Genomic DNA, 11,942 nt, shown 5'->3' on the forward strand with positions numbered 1-11,942 from the left:
GGATCAAATGGGTAGAGGGTCATTCCCAAGAGTTGCACTGTTGTAGTCGGCTCTTATAAAGGTGGACTACAAACAGCTGGGCTCATAGGCTTACATGCTATGGGGTATGGGGATAGCAATGGAGATAGAAAAGTAAGTGCAGGTTGTATGCATCCCTGAATAGTAGAGTCTTCAGGGAGCACTTGAAGCTTTTAAAACTAGGGGAGAGTCTTGTGGAGCGAGGCAGAGAGTTCCATAAGATGGGAGCCAGTCTGAAGAAATCTTGTAAACGGGAATGTGAGGAAGTAACAAGAGAGGAGGAGAGTAGGAGATCATGAGCGGAGCAAAGGGGTCGGGAGGGAGAGTATCTGGAGACAAGGTCTGAGATGTAGGGGGGAGCAATGCAATTGAGGGCTTTACAAGTCAGAGTGAGAATTTTGTGTTTAATCCTAGAGGCAAGAGGAAGCCATAGAAGGGATTGGCAGAAAGGTGCGGCAGATGAAGAGCGACTTGTAAGGAAGATGAGCCTTGCAGAGGCATTCATTATGAATTGTAAAGGAGCTAGGACGACCAGAGAGAATGGAGTTGCAGTAGTTGAGGTGGGAAAGGATGAGAAAGAGGATTAAAATCTTAGTTGTGTCTTGTGTAAGGAAATGTCTGATTTTAGCGATGTTTTTAAGGTGGAAGTGGCAGGCTTTGACCAAGGACTTAATGTGAGGAGTGAAAGAAAGATCTGAGTCAAGTGTGACCCCAAGACATCGGGCATGTGAGGTTGGGGTAATGATGGAGTTATCAATAGTTATAGAGACATGGGGTGTGGAGATTTTAGAAGAAAGGGGGAAAATAAGGAGCTCAGTTTTGGAGAAATTTAGCTTGAGGTAGTGAGAGGACATCAGATAGTATCAGATGATAGTGAAACCCGTGAGACTTTATTAAGGAACCTAATGAGGATGTGTAGATTGAGAAGAGAAGGGGACCAAGGACAGAGCCTTGCGGTACCCCAACAGAAAGAGGTAACGGGGCAGAGCATGCCCCAGAGAAGGCTACACTAAAGGTACGGTTAGACAGATAGGAAGAGAACCAAGAGAGAGCTGTGTCGCAGATGCCAAAGGATTGGAGGGTATGGAGCAAAAGAGGGTGGACGACAGTATCAAAGGGTGCAGACAGATCAAGGAGGATAAGTAGAGAGAAGTGGCCTTTGGATTTTGCTTTAAGTAGGTCGTTGGTAACCTTCGGTTGTTAAAGTACCTTCTCTATTCGGTCAACATAAGATGATTGTTGCATATCTCATTTGTCTACTGTATAAGTTATTAATCTGATTGAGATATGATAGGCTATATAGAAAAGAACGCCTATCAGGGGATCAGGTGTGTATATAGAAGGTGTATGAGTGAAACTAGAAATGGACGGGATAAAATATATGGAGTAAATATGGTCGGTGAAACTCATAGAGAAAGAAAACAAAAAGAGGGAAGGTGTGGGTTAAGGTTAATCAATAGTTCTCACTCATGAACTCACATACTGTGGCTTAATGCAGGGGTAAATACTAAAATTATTATCTATTTCTACTTCTACTGGTGGACTGGGCCGTCCATCACCACATTGCCTTCAGGTCTCCCAGCACAAACAATGGAGATCTATTCTTCTTATGTCTGAAAAGAAGCTGCTTTCCATAGATTCTAGATGACTCATGTTGTCAATGTTGTCAATTACTTGGGACCATTTAGGACATTGGCATTTTTGCCAGTTTCTTGCGATGACCGGGATTTAAATGTATAATGTGCTTAGGGATATTTGCATAAATAAAAAGAGAGAAGCGCTCAACCTGGGAATGAACAATAGCATAATAGCTTGTTCTATGGCTAGTTACCACCCAAGAAGCAGCCTCTTTTTGCTCAACATGTGCCTTTCACAGAGAAGAACTTTCCTGAAGCATATCAGGCTGATCCTGACTTCACAGTACACTCCAGCCCCGAAATACCAATACTCTCTGAACGAGAGAAACAGCAAAACCCCAGACGTACGTTTCGGCCTATTGTGGGCCTCGTCAGTGAGGTCTAGCCATATCCCTCGGGGCACACTGAGCAACGGGTCCACGTCTGGGTTCCCGCATCACACTTAGGGAGACTTCTCTCTTTTTATTTATGTAAATTATGACACTTATGGAAGTCTCCCTAAGTGTGATGCGGGAATCCAGACGTGGACTCGCTGCTCAGTGTGCCTAGAGGGATATGGCTGCACCTCACTGACGAGGCCAACAATAGGCCGAAACGTACGTCTGGGGTTTTGCTGTTTCTCTCGTTCAGAGAGGGATTGCCTAGTATTTCGGGGCTGGGCTGTACTGTGAAGTCAGGATCAGACTGATATGCTTCAGGAAAGTTCTTCTCTGTGAAAGGCACATGTTGATCAAAAAGAGGCTGCTTCTTGGGTGGTAACTTGCCATAGAACAAGCTGTTATGCTAGTGTTCGTTCCCAGGTTGAGCACTTCTCTCTTTTTTTATTTATGTAAATTATGACACTTAGGGAAGTCTCCCTAAGTGTGATGCGGGAATCCAGACATGGACTCGCTGCTCAGTGTGCCTAGAGAGATATGGCTGCACCTCACTGACGAGGCCCACAGAAGGCCGAAACGATCTGCTGAGGTTGCTTCTCGGGCCTTTGGCTTGGATCAAGTGCAGTTTTCTGTGCTTGGTCTTGGTCTTTGTTTGCTGCCTGGAGACCTGCTCCTTCGGCCTGGGGTCCTTTCCCTTTGGGGTTTGGGCTCCTGCTGCTATTGGGGGGTGGCTACTCCTTAGGCGTAGAGCAACTGGGTAGTAGGGCCGTCCCCTTGGCCTTGTGGCATCGTCCCTGGACTTCAGCCACATGCTGCTTTTGGGGGGGCGCTCTGAAATCCAGCCTAAAGAGGCAATAGGGCAAATATTGCTACCAATGTGCCAAATGTTCCCCATACACTTCGGGTGTTGATTTCTGAGGACTTTCGAGAGAAGATTGGTTTGGCTCATGTCCAGCAGGTGGTTTTCGAGGGTGTTTTGAAGATGCCAAGAGCAAGTTTGCATTGTGTTCAGTCATTCCCTTCAAGAGGGATTTTTGATGTGGCTTTCACCGATGAGCATTATTTACAGACCTGCTATCAACGGACTATTGATATGGCTGCTGCTCCAGAGTTGGTTGGCATGAAATTTGTTGCCTGTGTGCAGAGGGAGAGAAGAATCCCGGTGACAGTACATATGTACAACCCTTGGGTCACTGATGTGGAAATTCGTCTATTTCTTTGTCGCTACTTTGATGATGTTCAAGGAGGTAGCAAGCTGAAGAATCAGTTTGGGACTTTTCAATGGAAAGTGCGGTTTGTGCCTGATGAATTAGGTATTGGTGGAAAGAAACATCCTCCACAGACTTTCGCCATTGGTGGAAATAGAGGTTTCCTATACTATGATGACATGCCTCTTTTTTGCCGTAGTTGCAACCTGTTTGGTCACATTGCTGAAAATTGCCCAGGTGCCAGATGTCGAAATTGCGGTGAGGAGGATCATCTTGTTGCCCACTGTAGTAAACGCTGGGCCTGTGACCTGTGTGGTTCTTCAAGTCATCTGTGCAGGATGTGTCCTTTGATGATGTTGCAGGGGCTTGATAGAGTGAAGCCTTCCTATGCTGATGTTGCAAAAAAAACATCTTCAGTTGCAGTTGAGCCATCTGTGAATGAGGAGGAGGTCTCTGATGAGGCATTGAACTCTATATTACCTCTTTTGTGCAAGAAATCTGCATTTGGGGTCAGTGTCGGAGAGGTGTCTGATGCTCCTGTGGTGGTTACTGTGGCTGAGAAGGTGGAGGAAGCCCAATCTCATCTTCAGGAAATGGATCTTGCTACATCTAATGTGATAGCTGCTTCAGATGTTCTTGAAGCCCTGTTGCCCAATTCTGTGGATGATACTGTTGCTGTTCCTGGGGCAGAGAATTTTTCCTTCACTGAGTCATCTTGTGATGCTGCTCCTGATGCTGTTCTTGGTGAAGGGGAGAACATTGATTGGTCTGCTGTTGTGTCCTCTAGTTCTGAGGAGGATATGGACACTGAAGGGAAAAAATCTGCCTCCAAGCGAAAAATAGATGCGGATTCTGATGGATGGGAGAGTCCTGATTTGAATCTTCCAGTAGTTAAGGGTGCAGATCCAGATACTACAAGTGATGCTGACTCTTTAATTTCAGAGTTTCCTTCTGTTTCTACTAAAGACGTTCCTTCTGACTCAAGCCAGTGTATAGGTGACTTTTCTGATGCCTCTTCTGTTGGTTATCTAGATAAAAGAGATGTGAACCAACTTGCTGACGTTACTGGTTATGAGGCTGGCAAGGGGGAGCCTAGGAGGTCGGAACGTCACAGAGGCAGATTTAAAGGATCTCCTTTGAGTCCTAAGAAAAAGAAAGGAAAGAAGAAGTCCTGATGTTATTTCTTTTTTGTTTTTCTTTAATTTATTTTTGTGATGTTTCTGACCATTTCTTCCCTTAATGTCAGGTGTATGACAACTATAGCAAGGAGAGCTGCAATTTTTAAATTATTATCTGTATGTTCTGCTAATATTTTTTGTTTGCAGGAATGTGGTCTCTCTGAACATCCTAAATGTGCTGACTGGGAATATGGTCCTAAAGTATGGTCTTGTTCTTCTGATAGGAATGGGGGGGGGGGGGGGGGTGGGAGTTTTGTTTAAGGGGTTTAGTTTTTCTATCCTTAATGTAGTTCATATTGTCCCAGGTCGGGTACTTTTGGTTAGTTTTAGTTTTTGTGGGACTGTTTTTCGTTTGTTTAATGTATATGCTTCTCCAAATAGGGTAGAACGTTTGCTTAATTTTGAAACTTTAAAGTTTTTTCTGCCAGGTCGAGAGCCAACTTTTTTGGTTGGGGATTTTAATTGTATTATTAAGAATGGGGACAGAGAGGGTGGGAGTGATTGTAGGGTGGATAGCTCAGGGAAGTTTTTACTTGATTTGCTTAAATCTTTCGGTTTGAAGGATGCCTTCGGGTCTGTTTCTTTTTCAGGGGAGGGTTTTACTTTCTTTAGTGATAGTGGTGGGATAAAATCTCGAATTGATTTTTGTTTTTTATCTAAATTTTTATGTGTTGATGATTTTTCTTTAAAGCGGATGCCCTTTACGGATCATGCCCTTTTGATGTGTAAGGTGAATTGTGATTTGAAGATCAAGTATGGTAAGGTTGTTTGGAAACTGAATGTGGATTTGTTAGAAGATGAGAAGTTTAAGCGTCAGTTTGTTTGGATGTATGAAAGGTGGCGTGAAAGAAAATGTGATTTTAGTAATGTGCTTATGTGGTGGGAATGGTTGAAGGTGGAAATAAAGAGTTTTTTTATTAAGAAAGGCTGTGAGAAAGCTAGAATGGAAAGGGAGTTGTATGATAAATGGTATCTGAGGTTGTTGTATTTGTATGAATTGAGAAATTGTGGTATTGATGTGCATGAGGAAATTGCTGAAACAAGAAAGATAATTAAAAAGTGTATGCATGAAAAAGTAAAGAAAATTGTTTTTATGGCAAGATTGGAGAAAATGGAAAAGGATGAGTCTTGTAGTAAATATTTTTTTAAGAAAGCTTTTGAAGGAAAGACTGGTTTTGTTAGTGTTTTTGATAAGGTTGAGTGTGAAGTTAATGGTACGGATGGTGTTTTGCGTGAAGTTCATGAGTTTTACAGTAAGCTGTATAAAGAAAAAACAAGAGATGTTTTATTGGAAAATGAGTTGTTGGAAAACATTGAGGTTAAGTTGGAAAAATATGATAATGATTTGTTAGAAAGGGATCTAAGTTTGGATGAGATTGCAGAGGTTGTTAGGAGTTTTAAGAATGGGAAGGTACCTGGTTGTGATGGTTTGTCTGTTGAATTTTATACTTGTTTTTGGAATTTGATTAGGGTGGATATGTTGGATGTTTGTAAGTTTGTTTTTAGAATTAATGTTTTGCCTGTTTCAATGAGGAAAGGTTTGATTGTTTTGTTATTTAAAAAGGGTGATAAGAGAGATTTGAGGAATTGGAGGCCAATTACGTTGTTGAATGTTGACTATAAGGTTATTGCAAAGGTGTTGGCAAATAGAATGTGTGGAGTGATTGGTAAGGTTGTGGGTGAAGAGCAAGTGTGTGCTGTTCCTGGGCGTCAGATTTCTGAAAGTTTGTTGTTACTACGTGATGTACTGTGGTATGTGAGGGAGAGGATGAGGTCTGTTGCTGTTGCGGATTTTGAAAAAGTGTATAATAGGGTAGTGCATGATTTTATGTTTCATGTTTTAGAACGTTTAGGTTTTTCTGGTAAGATTATTGGATGGTTTAAATGTTTGTATAGTGATATTGTGAGTCAAGTCCAGGTTAATGTTTTTTTGACTGAGGAATTTTGTGTTAAATCTGGAGTGCGTCAAGGATGTCCTTTGTCTCCTGTGTTATTTGTTTGTGTCATTGAGCCATTATTAACTAGTTTGAGGAAGGATAAATTAGTTAGAGGTGTGAGTGTTCCTGGTAGTAATGGAAGGTGTTTAAAAGTGATTGGGTATATGGATGATGTGAGTGTGGTATGTGAGACTCAGGCTGGTTTGAGGAGGGTGAAAACTTTAGTTGAATGTTTTTGTATGGCAAGTGGTTTCAGAGTTAATTGGAATAAGTGTAAAGTTAAAGTTTTTGGTAATGATAGGGAGATTGATTCCTGTGGATGGCCTGTGACTGAAGGTGCAATTGAGGTGTTGGGTGTGAAATTTGATGTGGATTTGAAAGGCTTGGAAAGTTGGGAGAATGTTTTTGATAAAGTGAGTAGAAAACTTCAGTTTTGGTCTTTAAGGACTTTATCTTTGGAAGGAAAAATGTTAGTTATTAAATCGGTTTTGATCCCTATTATGTTATATTTGGCGTTAGTTTTTCCGCCACCTGAGAGGATTTTTCGGAGAATTTTGAGAGTGTTGTTTTCTTTTTTCTGGAGTTCTGGTATGGAGCGTTTGAAAAGAATTGTTGTTGTTAAGAGTAAGAATGTTGGTGGTAAGGGTTTTCCAAATGTGGAGAGATTTTTGGCTGTGAAATATGTTAGTAGGTGTGTGGTTCTGAGTGGTAAGGATAGCATGGCTGGTTGTATGGTAAAGTATGCTTGTGGAAATGTTTTAAGACAATATGGTTTATTTGAGATTGATAGAAAGAAACCGGTATGTTTTGCTGTTCCGTGGTTTTATGTAAGGGTGGAATGTTGGATTAAAAAATATGGTTTGGGGGCGTGTCCTAACAGCGATCCTGACCGGTCGCAACTTCCAAGAGCTCTGATCGAGAAGCTTTAAATCCACCGATTATAGGCACCACTACACAGCTAAAATATATCAGTATATAGCTACAACGTCTGTTAGCTCCTCAGAGGGCTTATCACTAATAATTGGGCTGTATTTCTGACATTGGATCTCTGGAAAGGACATTAGGGGCCTGGAGCGGTGGCTCATTAATGGCGGCGCTTCCCCCTCGGTAAATCCGAGGTACTTGTTCCTAACTGGGAATTACAGCTTTTTTGCACTAGCGAGAAGAATTATCAGATATCTGCAGTAGAGTGAATCAACACACTTTTTAAAAAAAAAAAAAAACTACCTTACACGGCGATACTTGAAATGGCGCACATGGCGGGAGAATCCTACTGGCAGCGATTGGATGAGAAGCTGGAGAGACTTGAAATGTTGTTTCACAAGATGATGGATAAAGCTCCATATGATTGTCTGATGCAAATATTGCTTAATAAAGAAACACATGCCACACACCTAACTAGATCTTCAAATGTAAAAGGTTCCCTCGACACAGAATCGCCTGAAGATTTCTCACAGCCGGGAGGGCTAGCTGACTTGCCACAACCACAGGAGTCTCCTACAATAGCCTTTGCTGCGCAGACCACTAAATTGCTACCAAGAATGTCCGCAGCACAAGAGAAGCAGCAAGCCGTTTGCTTTACAGACTTAAAAGATCAGGGGACACAGAACATCACCTCGACCAGCACACCTCCTTTGAGCGGGCGCTCTCAAAAATTTACTGGATCCATATCTCAGCATGTGAACCGGAGGCTAACAGAGCAAGGCACAGCAGGGACACTAATTCAAGGGACAAAAAAATGGACTCAGTCACCTGTTGTTTTACACTGGAGTTACGCTGAGCGGATATCTCGCTCTCCTACACAACCCTCATATAAGGCGCAACATACATTCAGAGAACTCAAGTCCTGTCATCGCAAAAATTCACAGGTTTTTATATCAGATAAAGGCTAGATTATTGAAACGTTAGCTAGCAGGGGTTAAACAGCCATCCTGTTATACTGATCGGATGTAACTTTGCTCACCCCATCAAGGAGGTTGAATCGAGAAGACTACAAGGGATTCATTTTGAAGAGTGGCATGTTGGCAGAGATGTTTAGAGTTACTTGTTTCTCATGTTGTTTAGTTTCTGTTAATTGTGTTTAGGAGATGATAGCATAGATATACCCCATACCTCACTCTACCCCACGCAACCTGCTATTCTAAGATGTTTAATTTTAATTTTTGACACAATAGCATATTCTTTTCCTATTCTTTCCTATACTATCATACTGAAGGAAGGCTATCTCTAGGAAAATAAATAATAGTTTATATGTCTGTGAGCTGCATAGTCTCTCCCCAGTGGCTGGCGGCCGGGGCCGCAGGGGGGGGCAGTAGTATAAAACATTAGATGCCATGTATAGAGGATTGCTATGTATTCCAACACTATAGTGAGGGTATTGGCGGGATACTTGAAACTACTATGAAACTGCAGAAATATGTCGTGCCACCAATCCACTTTTTAGTATGTAGCATTATTACCTCAGTAATCCATATAATATAGTATTAGCAGTCTTATCAATCTTGTTACTATAGTTAACATGAATATACATTGCCCCAACATTGATAATGTCCACCCTGTTCTAAAAAGATTGCCTTACATAAGGTCTTATCATTAAGGCAGATACCAAGAGGAACCTTTGAAAAATATTACATATATTTATAACCTTACGTTGTGTATGTGCAGCATAATATATTTTCCCTATTGCACTAGGAATGCTAGACAGCTAGTTACTTTCTTAACTATTAGCCCAGTTGGGACTTCTCTATTGTTTTCTTCATCACATTATGTAAAGCCTTCCCTTTACAGTTTTTCTTACTGTTATTTTATTCACAGCACTGGACTAATACTACCCCACACCAAACAGATCTTAAATTTCTAATGGGTCCAAGAGCGACCTAATATGTTGTCTAAGGGGTATAAAAATTTGAGGACTGTCTTGATCTCTATATATCTTCTTTAAAGACTCAACTTGCAAAATATATGTATAACTACTGCATGATAAGTCTGTATGTACCATTTTATTTGACAGTTCTTGAATAAAAAAAAAAAAAAAAAAAAAAAAAATATGGTTTGGAGAATGTTAGTAGGGAGATGTGGTGTGCAAACAGAATGGTGTTGAAAATGTTGGGAAGGTCTTGAATTGATTGGGGGTTTGAATGAAAATGAATGTGTGTTGGTATGGAAAAATGTGTGTAATAAGTATTTGATGAATAGGCAGAAAGATATTAGTTGGATGAGTGTGCATAAGTGTTTGCCAACAAGGGATTTTCAGAGAATGCGTCGTTTAGTGGCTTCAGAAGTGTGTCCTAGAGATGGTTGTTTTCAAAGCGAGAGTGTTATTCATTTGTTTTGGAATTGTGAGTATGCTAGGGATGTTTGGAGAAGTTTGAAAAGGATGATTAAGGGTTTGACTGGAGTGCAGTTTTTTTACTTTTAATATGATGATGTATGGTTTGTGTGGAAGTGGTGTGGAAAAGGAGAAAGCAAGATTGATATGGTTGTTGGCTTGTTGTGTGAAGGAGGTGTTGTGGGATGTGCGTAATATTTTGATTTTTAAGAAAGAGGTAGTTACTGTAGGTAATTGTGTGGGTATGATCCGTGGGAAGTTGTTTTTGTATTTTTCTTTTGATAGGAGGCGTTATGGGGAATTAGATTCTGAAGGCATCTGGAAGACAAAGAAGTGGAAGGATTGGATTATTTAGTTTTTTTTTTTGTTTTCCCTTCAGTTTGTTTTTGTCTGTATTTGAAATATGTTTAATTTTATTTTGTGTGATTATTTAAGTTTAATGTTTGCATTTTGATTTTTTTCTGATGACAAAAATTTGGGTCAATATTTCAGTTTTGTATCAAGAGATATTTTGTTTGCATTTGTTATTATGATTTTATTTTGTATATATGCATACATGATTATTTTTCTAATAAAAGAATTATGAAACGTACATCTGGGGTTTTGCTGTTTCTCTCGTTCAGAGAGGGATTGCCTGGTATTTCAGGGCTGGACTGTACTGTGAAGTCAGGATCAGACTGATATGCTTCAGGAAAGTTCTTCTCTGTGAAAGGCACATGTTGATCAAAAAGAGGCTGCTTCTTGGGTGGTAACTTGCCATAGAACAAGCTATTATGCTATTGTTCGTTCCCCGGTTGAGCGCTTCTCTCTTTTTATTTATGCTTAGGGATATTGTCTAGAAAGAGATGGAATAATCCCATTTGAGGATTGGCATATATTAGGGCAATCCCACCACATATGCATAGGTGTGCCAACTCTACCGCAGCCTTTCCAACACATTGGTGAATGTACATTAGAGATTTGAAAAAGTCAAAGAGGAGTTAGGTGCCACTGTGTTAGGATTTTGTAGTAAAGTTTGTATGTGGTTACGTTATGTAGTATATTATTGTTGGCCTTAATTGGCATATAGGAGCTTAGTGAGGTATTTGATAACGAGGAAATTGGGGCCCTTGCGGACCTTGTGCATGATGGGTATATGGTGTGAGTAACTGCCTAGACTCTCTCATACTCCGTTGTGGGGCAGACCTCAACCTGACACTGAACACTGATTTGTTTATACGGCACTCTCCCCAGCTGCCACTAATAGTTACCTGAAGCTCCTTGTTATAGATAAATATAGCTGGATATGCGAGAGGTCAGTTTTGATCTGATTCTTATGTTTTTAAATGTGTGTTATGTGTGGATGGCTTAGCCCATCACTATTTTAAAACTATTTATTAATAAAGTTATTTTTTATGTGTATACACCCCTCATATTGTTATCAATCTTACTCAGAAAAACAAGTGTGCTAATAATGTTTCTGTTCTAGATTTCTCAACTTTTGTTTAACTTATGATTCAACATTAGGCACTGCCTCCTCAAGGCTACATAGGCATACCTTAGGGGGATCTAGGTTTTGAGTTTAGATTTCTAACCCTACCCTGCCCTGGGCATATCCAGGGATCTACTAACTAAAATGCAAGTCTGTCAAAGGAACTGAAATAAGGGGGCAGTTTGCAGAGGCTTAGATACAAGGTATTTACAGAGGTAAAACGTATATTATTATAACTGTGTTGGTTATGCAAAACTGGGGAATGGGTAATTAAGGGATTATCTATCTTTTTAAACAACAACAATTCTGGTGTTTACTGTCCCTTTAATCAAAAAGTGGCAGCCTGCCACTATATTTTTTTGTGCGTTTAGATATAAGTAATGCGCTTAAATCTAGATATCATACCACTCATAAAACCCAACTCCTTCTCTATTGAGTGAAATAAATAATGAATATGCATAAAACGAGAGCGCTAAAAGAACTTAATTTGATATCTTAAACTGTTTTAGCATCCTCATTTTATGCATATTCACTATATTTTTTTCCCAACAAACGCTCCCATTGGGCCGGTGCATGGTTACAATATTTAAAGCTTGATCCTCTATATAACAGTGGACTGCAATGCTTCAGCTTGTGATATCAAGAATATTTTTACCCCTTTGGAGAAAGTGGGTATAGATTAAATTTTTTTTAAAAAAGGTAAGTATATATGTAGATACAATAATTTTCCTGTCCTCCAAGCATTGTGTAAAAAATAATAATAATGTTAGCCCATAAATGATAACGAT

This window comes from Bombina bombina, chromosome 1 (genome assembly GCF_027579735.1).
Source record: "Bombina bombina isolate aBomBom1 chromosome 1, aBomBom1.pri, whole genome shotgun sequence".
Classification (NCBI taxonomy): Eukaryota; Metazoa; Chordata; class Amphibia; order Anura; family Bombinatoridae; genus Bombina; species Bombina bombina.